Below are 12031 nucleotides of genomic sequence, written 5' to 3'. Positions count from 1 at the left end.
ACCACGGGGGCATCCCCAAGCTTAGACTTTTCACTCTTCTTGATCATATTATATCATCCTCCTCTCTTGACCCTTGAAAACTTCCTTCACACCAAACTCAAAACAATCTCATTAGAGGGTTAGTGCATAATCAAAAATTCACATGTTCAGAGAGGACACAATCATTCCCAACACTTCTGGACATTACCCAAAGCTACTGAAAGTTAATGGAGCAAACAAATCCACTCAACACAGTAAAAGAGGCAATGTGAAATAAAATGTCCGTAAAGACGACTTTTTTCGAGGCACTTAACATGCTCAGATGAAGAAACTCAAATTGAATGAAAGTTGCGTACATATCTGAGGATTACTCACGAATTTTTTCAGAATTTTGAGATTCTCCTACAGAGAGAACAGCTCAAATTCGTGACAGCTAAAAATCTGTTTCTGCGCAGAAATCCAAATCTAGTATCAACCTTCTATCAAAGACTTTACTTGGCACAACAATGCAATAAACATGATAAGGAGAGGTTGCTACAGTAGTAACAACTTCCAAGACACAACAAAACAGTAGCAAAATAAAAACATGGGTTATCTCCCAAGAAGTGCTTTCTTTATAGCCATTAAGATGGGCTCAGTAATTTTAATGATGCTCTCGCAAGAAATAAGAGTTGAAGCAAAAGAGAGCATCAAAAGCAAATAAGAAACACTTTTAAGTCTAACCCACTTCCTGTGAAAAGGAATCTTGTAAATAAACAAGTCATGTAAGCATAATGCAATAAGCATAGGAAAACAAGACAAGCGCAACTTCAAGATTTTCAGCAAAAAGAGAGGTGTTTTAGTAACATGAAAATCCCTACAACCATATTGTCCTCTCTCATAAAGATTTTCAGTAGCATCATGAACAAACTCAACAATATAACTATCACATGAAACATTCTTATCATGAGCTGCATGCATAAAATTATTACTCTCCACATAAGCATAGTCATTACTATTAATTGTAGTGGAAGCAAATTCAATAAAATAGCTATCATTATTATTCTCATCACCATAATCATCATATATAGGAGGCATATTGTAATCATAATTAATTTTCTCCTCAATGGTAGGTGGACTGAAAATATGATAGTCATCATTGTAATCATCATATATAGGAGGTAAAGTATCATCAAAGTAAATTTTCTCCTCCATGCTTGGGGGACTAAAAATATCATGCTCATCAAAACCAGCTTCCCCAAGCTTAGAATTTTCCATAGCATTAGCAACAATGGTGTTCAAAGCATTCATACTAATAACATTGCCATTAGCATGCATATAAAGTTCCATAGGTTTTTTTTATTTTCTCTTCAAACACCTCGTGTCCTAATTCAATATAAATTTCATAAAGATCTCTAATTTTTTTGTTGTTTTCCATTAAGCCTAACTAGTGAAATAAAAACAAGAAACAAAAAGATGCAATTGCAGGATCTAAAGGAAATAGCTTCGAGCACTCACACACCGGCAACAGTGCTAGGAAATAGCTTAGTAGTCGGAGGATGTGAATACTTTTTACCTTACCTCCCCGGCAACGGCGCCAGAAAATAGCTTTGCTGGCGTGCAGTTGATGTGGGAGTTAGAAATCTCTGTGGTGTAATTTTCCTGTTCGATCCTCGGCAACGGCGCCAGAAAATAGCTTGACGTCTACGCACGCTTCTATTCCTGTAGACAGTGTTGGGCCTCCAAGAGCAGAGGTTTGTAGAACAGCAGCAAGTTTCCCTTAAGTGAATCACCCAAGGTTTATCGAACTCAGGGAGGTAGAGGTCAAAGATATCCCTCTCAAGCAACCCTGCAATTAAGATACAAGAAGTCTCTTGTGTCCCCAACACACCTAATACACTTGTCAGATGTATAGGTGCACTAGTTCGGCGAAGAGATAGTGAAATACAAGTAATATGGATGATTGTAAGTAGTAATTGCAATCTGAAATAAAAATGGCAGCAAGCGAACATGTAGCAGAACTTGTTGGAAACGGTGTTTCAATGCTTAGAAATAAGGCTTAGGGATCATACTTTCACTAGTGGACACTCTCAACAATGATCACATAAATAAATAACTTCTCTTCACTTGTGCTACTCTGAATTACTCTCCTATTGGAATCACTAATCATGTAGTGGCTACAAAAGCTCCGCTCAAAGTTCATCAAGTACTTGACAAACACCACTCATAGGGATATCCTCATCAAATCATAATCCAAGACAATACCGTTGCAATTTAGACCGAGTACTAACATAGCATACACACTGTCAACAATAGCTATAAAAGGGGGAATAGATCACTTCAATACTATCATAGTAATAGTTAACTTCATAATCCACAAGAGATTACAATCATAAGTTCATAACCTACGCCAAGTACTACATGATGCACACACTGTCAACTTTACATCATGGAGGAGGAATAGACTACTTTAATAACATCACTAGAGTAGCACATAGATTAATAGTGATACAAAGCTCATGATCACATAAAGATCACACCATGGGAGAGAGAGATGAACCACATAGCTACCGGTAGAGCCCTCAGCCTCGGGGGAGAACTACTCCCTCCTCATCATGGGAGACAGCAACGGCGATGAAGATGGCGATGGAGTCGATGGAGATGGATTACGGGGGCACTTCCCCGTCCCGGCGGCGTGTCGGAACAGAGACTTCTGTCCCCCGAACTTGGCTTCACGATGGCGGCGGCTACGGAACTCTTCGTGGAATATCGTCGATTCTGGTAGGGTTTTCGCGACGGACAGAATATATAGGCGAATGGGCGGAGTCGGAGGAGCCAGGGGGTGGCCTCCCCACCTGGTGGCGCGGCCAGGGAGGGGCCCGCGCCCAGGTATGGTGTGGGGCCCCCTTGGCCCCCCTCCGGCCCTTCTCTGGCTCTCCGGGTCCGTCTCGGCAAAATATTGACTTCCGTCTTCGTGGGGTCCAATTCCGAGAATATTTCCTGTGTAGAATTTCTGAAACCAAAAACAGCAGAAAATAGGAACTGGCACTTCGGCATCTTGTTAATAGGTTAGTTCCGAAAAATGCATAAAAACGATATAAAGTGTATATAAAACATGTGAGTATTGTCATAAAACTAGCATGGAACATAAGAAATTATAGATACGTTTGAGACGTATCAGGCATTCAAATAGGTATCAATTCTAGGTACCAAATATCTAAACATCTAAATAGAAATATTGGTTTTGATCTCAATGTGAATATCCCAGAACATTGGTATTACACCGAATGCAATGCCAAGCCTCCCAATACAAACATCCAAACAGAGCCGAAATGATTTCCAAGTCGTCATCTCTAGACGGATCTAGTGAGAGGTGCAGCAAACAATGCTTTACCTAAATCCACCATGGTGTCCTTTCGGAGGAAGCCATACAATACCCATGGTACGCCACCATCGGAACACCAAACAAACATGCACCAATACCGCCAAGATCAACAAATATGACCAAATTAATTGTTCTCGACCTCATGAGACAAGCATCTACTCCATGATCCATTGATCCGGATTCACTTGCTGGCATGCCATTAACACCTACATGAGTGACATGAGTAATACTCATCGCACCTTAGCCACCATGAAAATACACCCACACGGGAAACAACCTACCACCTCCATTGCGGTACATCTCGTTGTAGCCAGAGGCGGATGACGGCCTAGATGATGGGATGTATCCCATATGGAACCACCGATCACAGTGCAAAAAGAACAACAAATCAAACAAACTTAAGCGAAAAGTACATTAGTTCGAAGAAACTGACACAAAAAATAAAATCTATGCTTAATGAAAAAAGTATACACCAGAGACCTTTGAGCGTTAGGTTATTGTGCTCAAGCCAATTTTCCCGCCGTGATGTGGGAAAATCCGAGGCGCAAGATCACACAAGGACATGCAATCACAACAAGACACCAAGGTTCGGCAAACTGCCTACCCCCTAGAGCATGACTACAGGTTCTCCACTAGATGATGCCATTGGATAATATTTTGACCACCGCACCATGGCTGGTCCAGCCACCTCTGCTATGCACGCAACACTACAGGAATGGGGCGTTGCGCCGACGGCCTTCGCATACGCCGACGGCCAAAAGTTGGGGCCGTTAGCGTATGAGCCTCCAGGCCAGCCCGCCAAAAGGGCTATCGGTGTAGTGATGCCCTCAACGTAGGAAACGGTACGCCGACGGCTGCCCTTGGCACATCGCGGGCCGTCGGGGAGGCCTGTGCATGCGGCCCACCAAATTTAGGCCGTTACGGCGCTGTCACGGCATCAAGGCTATGCCGACGGTCACCCTCGGCATAGCCTTCTCCTCTTTTAAAAAAATAAAAATAATAATTGCATCCTCCGTAGAGATTATTATTACTTAACCATTGATGTTTATTTAAATAATTATTTAAAATTCAAAATAATAAAGAGTTGTGACATCACGATCTAAGGGTTAATATGATTGATATGGTAGTATTATCAGCAATGATTTGTGAAGAAGATGAAAGCTCAACCGGAAGGAACCAAGATGTTAAACGTGCTAGGGGTGGAGGATGGGTGACCCGGGTGGGACTAAAAAAATGTGAAAAAAAAATTAATTTTTTTTGAAGTTAACGGACGGGACGGCATGGCCTGCGCCGACGGCCACCGTCGGCGTATCACAGCTACGCCGAGGGCCGCATCTAAGCCAAGGGCACACGTGCCTCTGCCGAGGCGGACCTTCCCCGAGGAGCTACGTCGACGGTGGCCCTCGGCGTAGACTACGCCGACGACCTTTTAAGGCTATGCCGAGGGCTCGGGGCCGTCGGCGTAGCGCGCCATTCCTGTAGGGCAAACTATCTCATTGTGATCTTTTGCCTAGCATACCAATTTCTGTCTAGTCTTTTTGGCTACCCGTTGTGTCTTTACATATTATTAGGCTCATGTTATCATGTTTGATTCGAAAACCTAAGCCTAATTACAAGTCCCACTAGCACAACTCATAGACTGATACGTCTCCAACGTATCTATAATTTCTTATGTTCCATGCTAGTTTTATGACAATACCTACATGTTTTATTCATACTTTATATCATTTTGATGCATTTTCCGGCACTAACCTATTAACAAGATGCCGAAGCGCCAGTTCCTGTTTTCTGCTGTTTTTGGTTTCAGAAATCCTACACAGGAAATATTCTCGGAATTGGACGAAACAAAAGCCCACGGTCTTATTTTCCACGGAGTCTTCCAGAACACCGAAGAGGAGACAAAGAGGGGCCACGAGGCGGCCACACCATAGGGGGGCGCGGCCCCACCCCTGGCCACGCCGCCATATGGGGTGGGCCCCTCGGGACTCCACCGACATCGCCCCTTCGCCTATATATTCCTACAAGATCGGTCTTCCGCCACGAAAAGTTACGTAGCCGCCGCCATCGCGAAGCCAAGTTCGGGGGACAGAAGTCTCTGTTTCGGCACGCCGCCGGGACGGGGAAGTGCCCCCGGAATCCATCTTCATCGACTCCATCGCCATCTTCATCGCCGTTGCTGTCTCCCATGATGAGGAGGGAGTAGTTCTCCCCCGAGGCTGAGGGCTCTACCGGTAGCTATGTGGTTAATCTTGATGGGATTCGTAGCATAGAAAACAAAAAATTTCCTATCGCAAGAACGAACAACAAGCCAAGATCCAATCAAGAAGATGGTAGCAACGAGAAGATCATGAGACTAACCCTCGAAGATTCCAAAGCCTACGAGATTAGATCTCGTTGTTGGTGTAGTCGATCACTTGCCGCTTGCAAAAGCGCGTAGAAGATCTTGACGGTGCCACGAACGGGCAGCACCTCCGTACTCGGTCACACGTTCGGTGTTGATGACGACGTCCTCCTCCCCGTTCCAGCGGGCAGCGGAAGTAGTAGATCCTCCTCGGAATCCCGGCAGCACGACGGCGTGGTGGCGGTGGCGGTGGATATCTCCGGCAGGGCTTCACCGTAAGCACTACGGGAGAGAGGCGGAGGAGGGAGGTGTGCTAGGGTTTGGAGAGAGGGGGTGGCTAGGGCGCCGGCCAGGGGTGCCCTAGGTGGTGCGGCCAAGGCTTGGCTGCCCCCCTCTCTCTCTCCCTCATTATATAGGTGGATCCCCAAGGGTTAGGTCAAAATCTTCGAATAAGACCCCAACTCCAAAACCTTCCATATGGCCAAACCTAGGGGGAGTGGGACTCCCCCCTTTCCTTTGGTGGGGTTGGCCGGCCACCATGGGAGGAGTCCACTTGGGACTCCTCCTCCTCCCTTAGGCTGGCCGGCCAAGGTGGGTGGAGTCCCTCTGGGACTCCACCTTCCATGGTGATTTCTTCCGGACTCTTCTAGAACCTTCTAGAACCTTCCAGAAAAATACCGGATCATTTTCAAACCTAGAAAATGACTTCCTATATATGAATCTTATTCTCCGGACCATTCCGGACCTCCTCGTGATGTCCTGGATCCCATCCGAGACTCCGAACAAACATTCGAACTCCATTCCATATTCCATATCTACTTAAACGACATCAAACCTTAAGTGTGTCACCCTACGGTTCGTGAACTATGTAGACATGGTCGAGACTCTTCTCCGACCAATAACCAATAGCGGGATCTGGAGATCCATAATGGCTCCCACACATTCAACGATAACTTAGTGATCGATTGAACCATTAACATACGATACCGATTCCTTTTGTCACGCGATATTTTACTTGTCCGAGGTTCGATCATCGGTATCTACATACCTTGTTCAACCTCGTCTCCGACAAGTACTCTTTACTCGTACCGTGGCATGTCATCTCTTATGAACCATTCATATGCTTGCAAGCTAATCAGACGACATTCCACCGAGAGGGCCCAGAGTATATCTATCCGTCATCGGGATGGACAATATCCCACTCTTGATCCATATGCCTCAACTCATACTTTCCGAATACCTAATCCCACCTTTATAACCACCCATTTACGCAGTGGCGTTTGGTGTAATCAAAGTACCCTTCCGGTATAAGTGATTTACATGATCTCATGGTCGAAGGACTAGGTAACTATGTATCGGAAGCAAATAGCAAATTGAACTTAATGACGTGATCTTATGCTACGCTTAATTGGGTGTGTGTCCATTATATCATTCATCCAATGACACAACCTTGTTATTAATAACATCCAATGTTCATGATCACGAAACCATGATCATCTATTAATCAACAAGCTAGTTATACAAGAGGCAGGGGTGTTTGTTTGGGCTTTTTCTAGCTTTACACGAAAATAAGCCAGCCTAGCGAGCCAAACGGCACGGCTTCGCTTTGGGCTTCGCCGAAGCCACCAGGCAGAATAGGCAGATAGGAAAAAGCACCTCTGGAGGTGCTTCCCGCGGCTTTCTCTTTAGCGACCGAATCGTTTTCGCGTTGGGGCATTTCGTTTGAGATAATTTACGAGTAGACTGCCACCCTGGGTCGCCCGTTCTACTCCCTGCCCCGAAACGTTATTTATCCAGTTATCCTCTCTCTATCCCGTGAAGCGCCACCGGCACCTACGACCGCCACTCCGCTATTACCGGACCCGCCGCCGTCCGAATCTCCATTCTGCGCTCGATTCCCGCCGTAGGTGACCCAATCCCGCCGTCTGCGCCTGGCTCCTGCAACCCGTCCGCCACCAGGCTGTTCCAGCTCCACCCCGATCGAGTCGCTCCCAAGCTCTGCTCTGGTACAGATCCGTTGCCTAGCCGAGCGGCAATCCACCTGATCTGTGCGCCGCCCCGTTTCCACCATGGACTAGCTCCCTGACGAGATCTTGATTTACATTGGCTAGTCTCTGACCTGCAAAGCAAACGAATCTCCTAGTTTGATGATGTTTTCGTGGATGGGGTCTGCAGCGTTTCGGCCGCTTCTGATTATACCGATGGAGACTGTAGTAGGCAACGAGCTTTGCAATTGATAGTAGGTGAGAGGTGGAAAAAAAATTCACCCATATTTATTGTAGAAACAATCATCTGCTATGGGAGATAACAACCGTTATTTATTGTGGATCCAATTAATCTCTAGGAAATGTATACTTTAATCAATTTGATCAGGAAAAAGCTATATTCGATCAATTATACACTTAAGTTAGAAATTATATATGTTCTCGAAATTCCAAGGTATTTCAGACAATTTCTCATCATGCGGCTAAACAGCCAGCAAGTTAGCCAAACAGTGAAACTCGGAACAGCAGCTTTTCCTACACAGCAGCTTTCGCTGCACAGCAGCTTTCCCTGCACAGTCAGCCAGCCACAGCCCAAACAAAGAGGCCCTTACTAGGGACTCCTTGTTGTTTACACAACACACATGTATCAATGTTTCCGGTTGATACAATTATAGCATGGAGTGTAAACATTTATCATAAACACAAAGATATATTATAATAACCATTTTATTATTGCCTCTTGGGCATATCTCCAACAAATCTCTCTCTCCCATGGTGTGATCTTTATGTGATCATGAGCTTTGTATCACTATTAATCTATGTGCTACTCTAGTGATGTTATTAAAGTAGTCTATTCCTCCTCCATGATGTAAAGTTGACAGTGTGTGCATCATGTAGTACTTGGCGTAGGTTATGATTGTAATCTCTTGTAGATTATGAATTTAACTATTACTATGATAGTATTGATGTGATCTATTCCCCCTTTCATAGCTATTGGTGACAGTGTGTATGCTATGTTAGTACTCGGTCTAAATTGCAACGGTCTATTATGCACTCTAGAGGTTACTTTAATATGAACTCCGGATTCACTCTCCACGGTGTGATGGTGACAGTGTGCGCATCGTGTGTGATTCCTTGATGAAGTTGTGGAGCTTGTTTACTCCGGCTTGAGGTGTGCTTTGTAGCCTACACAATGAATGGTGTTTGTTATCCAACAAGAGAGTGTTTAAGAGTATCATTTATTTATTCAGTTATGTGATCATTGTTGAGAGTGTCCACTAGTGAAAGTATGATCCCTAGGCCTTATTTCTAAGCATTGAAACACCGTTTCCAACAAGTTCTGCTACATGTTCGCTTGCTGCCATTTTTATTTCAGATTGCAATTACTACTTATAATCATCCATATTACTTGTATTTCACTATCTCTTCGCCGAACTAGTGCACCTATACATCTGACAAGTGTATTAGGTGTGTTGGGGACACAAGAGACTTCTTGTATCTTAATTGCAGGGTTGCTTGAGAGGGATATCTTTGACCTCTACCTCCATGAGTTCGATAAACCTTGGGTGATTCACTTAAGGGAAACTTGCTGCTGTTCTACAAACCTCTGCTCTTGGAGGCCCAACACTGTCTACAGAAATAGAAGCGTGCGTAGACATCAAGCTATTTTCTGGCGCCGTTGCCGGGGAGGTAAGGTAAAAGGTATTCACATCCTCCGACTACTAAGCTATTTCCTAGCACTGTTGCCGGTGTGTGAGTGCTCGAAGCTATTTCCTTTAGATCCTGCAATTATATCTTTTTGTTTCTTGTTTTTATTTCACTAGTTAGGCTTAATGGAAAACAACAAAAAATTAGAGATCTTTATGAAATTTATATTGAATTAGGACATGAGGTGTTTGAAGAGAAAATTAAAAAACCTATGGAAATTTATATGCATGCTAATGGCAATGTTATTAGTATGAATGCTTTGAACACCATTGTTGCTAATGCTATGGAAAATTCTAAGCTTGGGGAAGCTGGTTTTGATGAGCATGATATTTTTAGTCCCCCAAGCATGGAGGAGAAAATTTACTTTGATGATACTTTACCTCCTATATATGATGATTACAATGATGACTATCATATTTTCAGTCCACCTACCATTGAGGAGAAAAATTAATTATGATTACAATATGCCTCCTATATATGATGATTATGGTGATGAGAATAATAATGATAGCTATTTTATTGAATTTGCTCCCACTACAATTAATAGTAATGACTATGCTTATGTGGAGAGTAATAATTTTATGCATGTAGCTCATGATAAAAATGTTTCATGTGATAGTTATATTGTTGAGTTTGTTCATGATGCTACTGAAAATCTTTATGAGAGAGGACAATATGGTTGTAGGGATTTTCATGTTACTAAAATACCTCTCTTTTTGCTGAAAATCTTGAAGTTGCGCTTGTCTTGTTTTCCTATGCTTATTGCATTATGCTTACATAACTTGTTTATTTACAAGATTCCTTTTCATAGGAAGTGGGTTAGACTTAAAAACGTTTCTTATTTGCTTTTGATGCTCTCTTTTGCTTCAACTCTTATTTCTTGCGAGAGCATCATTAAAATTACTGAGCCCATCTTAATGGCTATAAAGAAAGCACTTCTTGGGAGATAACCCATATTTTTATTTTGCTACTGTTTTGTTGTGTCTTGGAAGTTGTTACTACTGTAGCAACCTCTCCTTATCATGTTTATTTCATTTTTGTGCCAAGTAAAGTATTTGATAGAGAGTTGATACTAGATTTGGATTTCTGCGCAGAAACAGATTTTTAGCTGTCACGAATTTGAGCTGTTCTCTCTGTAGGAGAATCTAAAAATTCTGAACAAATTCGTGAGTAATCCTCAGATATGTACGCAACTTTCATTCAATTTGAGCTTCTTCATCTGAGCATGTTAAGTGCCTCGAACAAATTCGTCTTTACGGACTGTTCTGTTTTGACAGATTCTGCCTTTTATTTCACATTGCCTCTTTTACTGTGTTGAGTGGATTTCTTTGCTCCATTAACTTTCAGTAGCCTTGGGTAATGTCCAGAAGTGTTGGGAATGATTGTGTCCTCTCTGAACATGTGAATTTTTGATTATGCACTAACCCTCTAATGAGATTGTTTTGAGTTTGGTGTGAAGGAAGTTTTCAAGGGTCAAGAGAGGAGGATGATATAATATGATCAAGAAGAGTGAAAAGTCTAAGCTTGGGGATGCCCCCGTGGTTCATCCCTGCATATTTCAAGAAGACTCAAGCATCTAAGCTTGGGGATGCCCAAGGCATCCCCTTCTTCATCAACCACTTATCAGGTCACTTCTAGTGAAACTATATTTTTATTCCGTCACATCTTATGTGCTTTACTTGGAGCGTCTGTGTGCTTTTATTTTCGTTTTGTTATTTTCATTCTCTGAATAAATTCATGCTTATGTGTGAGAGAGACACGCTCCGCTTTTTCATATGAACACTTGTGTTCTTAGTTTTACTTTTAATGTTCATGGCGAAAGTTGAAAGCCGCTTCATTTATTGCTATTTAGTTGGGAACAGAAAATGCTTCATGTGGTAATTGGTATATTGTCTTGAATAATTTGATACTTGGCAATTGTTTTGAGCTCTCAAGTAGATCATGTTTAAGCTCTTGCATCATGTAGTTTAAACCTATTAGTGGAGAACTACCGTAGAGCTTGTTGAAATTTGGTTTGCATGATTGGTCTCTCTAAAGTCTAGATATTTTCTGGTAAAAGTGTTTGAACAACAAGGAAGACAGTGTAGAGTCTTATAATGCTTGCAATATGTTCTTGTGTAAGTTTTGCTGTACCGGTTTATACTTGTGTTTGCTTCAAACAACCTTGCTAGCCAAAGCCTTGTACTGAGAGGGAATGCTTCTCGTGCATCAAAAACCTTGAGCCAAAACCTATGCTATTTGTGTCCACCATAACTACCTACTATGTGGTATTTTTCTGCCATTCCAAGTAAATACTTCATGTGCTACCTTTAAACAATTCAAAACTTTATTACTCCTTATTTGTGTCAATGTTTTATAGCTCATGAGGAAGTATGTGGTGTTTTATCTTTCAATCTTGTTGGGCAGACTTTCACCAATGGACTAGTGGCTTCATCCGCTTATCCAATAATTTTGCAAAAAGAGCTGGCAACGGGGTTCCCAGCCCCAATTAATTAACTTTCATTAATAATTCTCTTCACATGTTTTGCCCTGATTCATCAGTAAGCAACTTAATTTTGCAAATAGACACTCCTCCATGGTATGTGAAATGTTGGAAGGCACCCGAGGATTCGGTTAGCCATGGCTTGTGAAAGAAAAAGGTTGGGAGGAGTGTCA

Source organism: Lolium perenne, chromosome 7, assembly GCF_019359855.2.
Source record: "Lolium perenne isolate Kyuss_39 chromosome 7, Kyuss_2.0, whole genome shotgun sequence".
In the NCBI taxonomy this organism is placed as follows: Eukaryota; Viridiplantae; Streptophyta; class Magnoliopsida; order Poales; family Poaceae; genus Lolium; species Lolium perenne.
The sequence above is the reverse complement of the archived record's forward strand: the minus strand, read 5'-3'. Positions refer to the sequence as shown.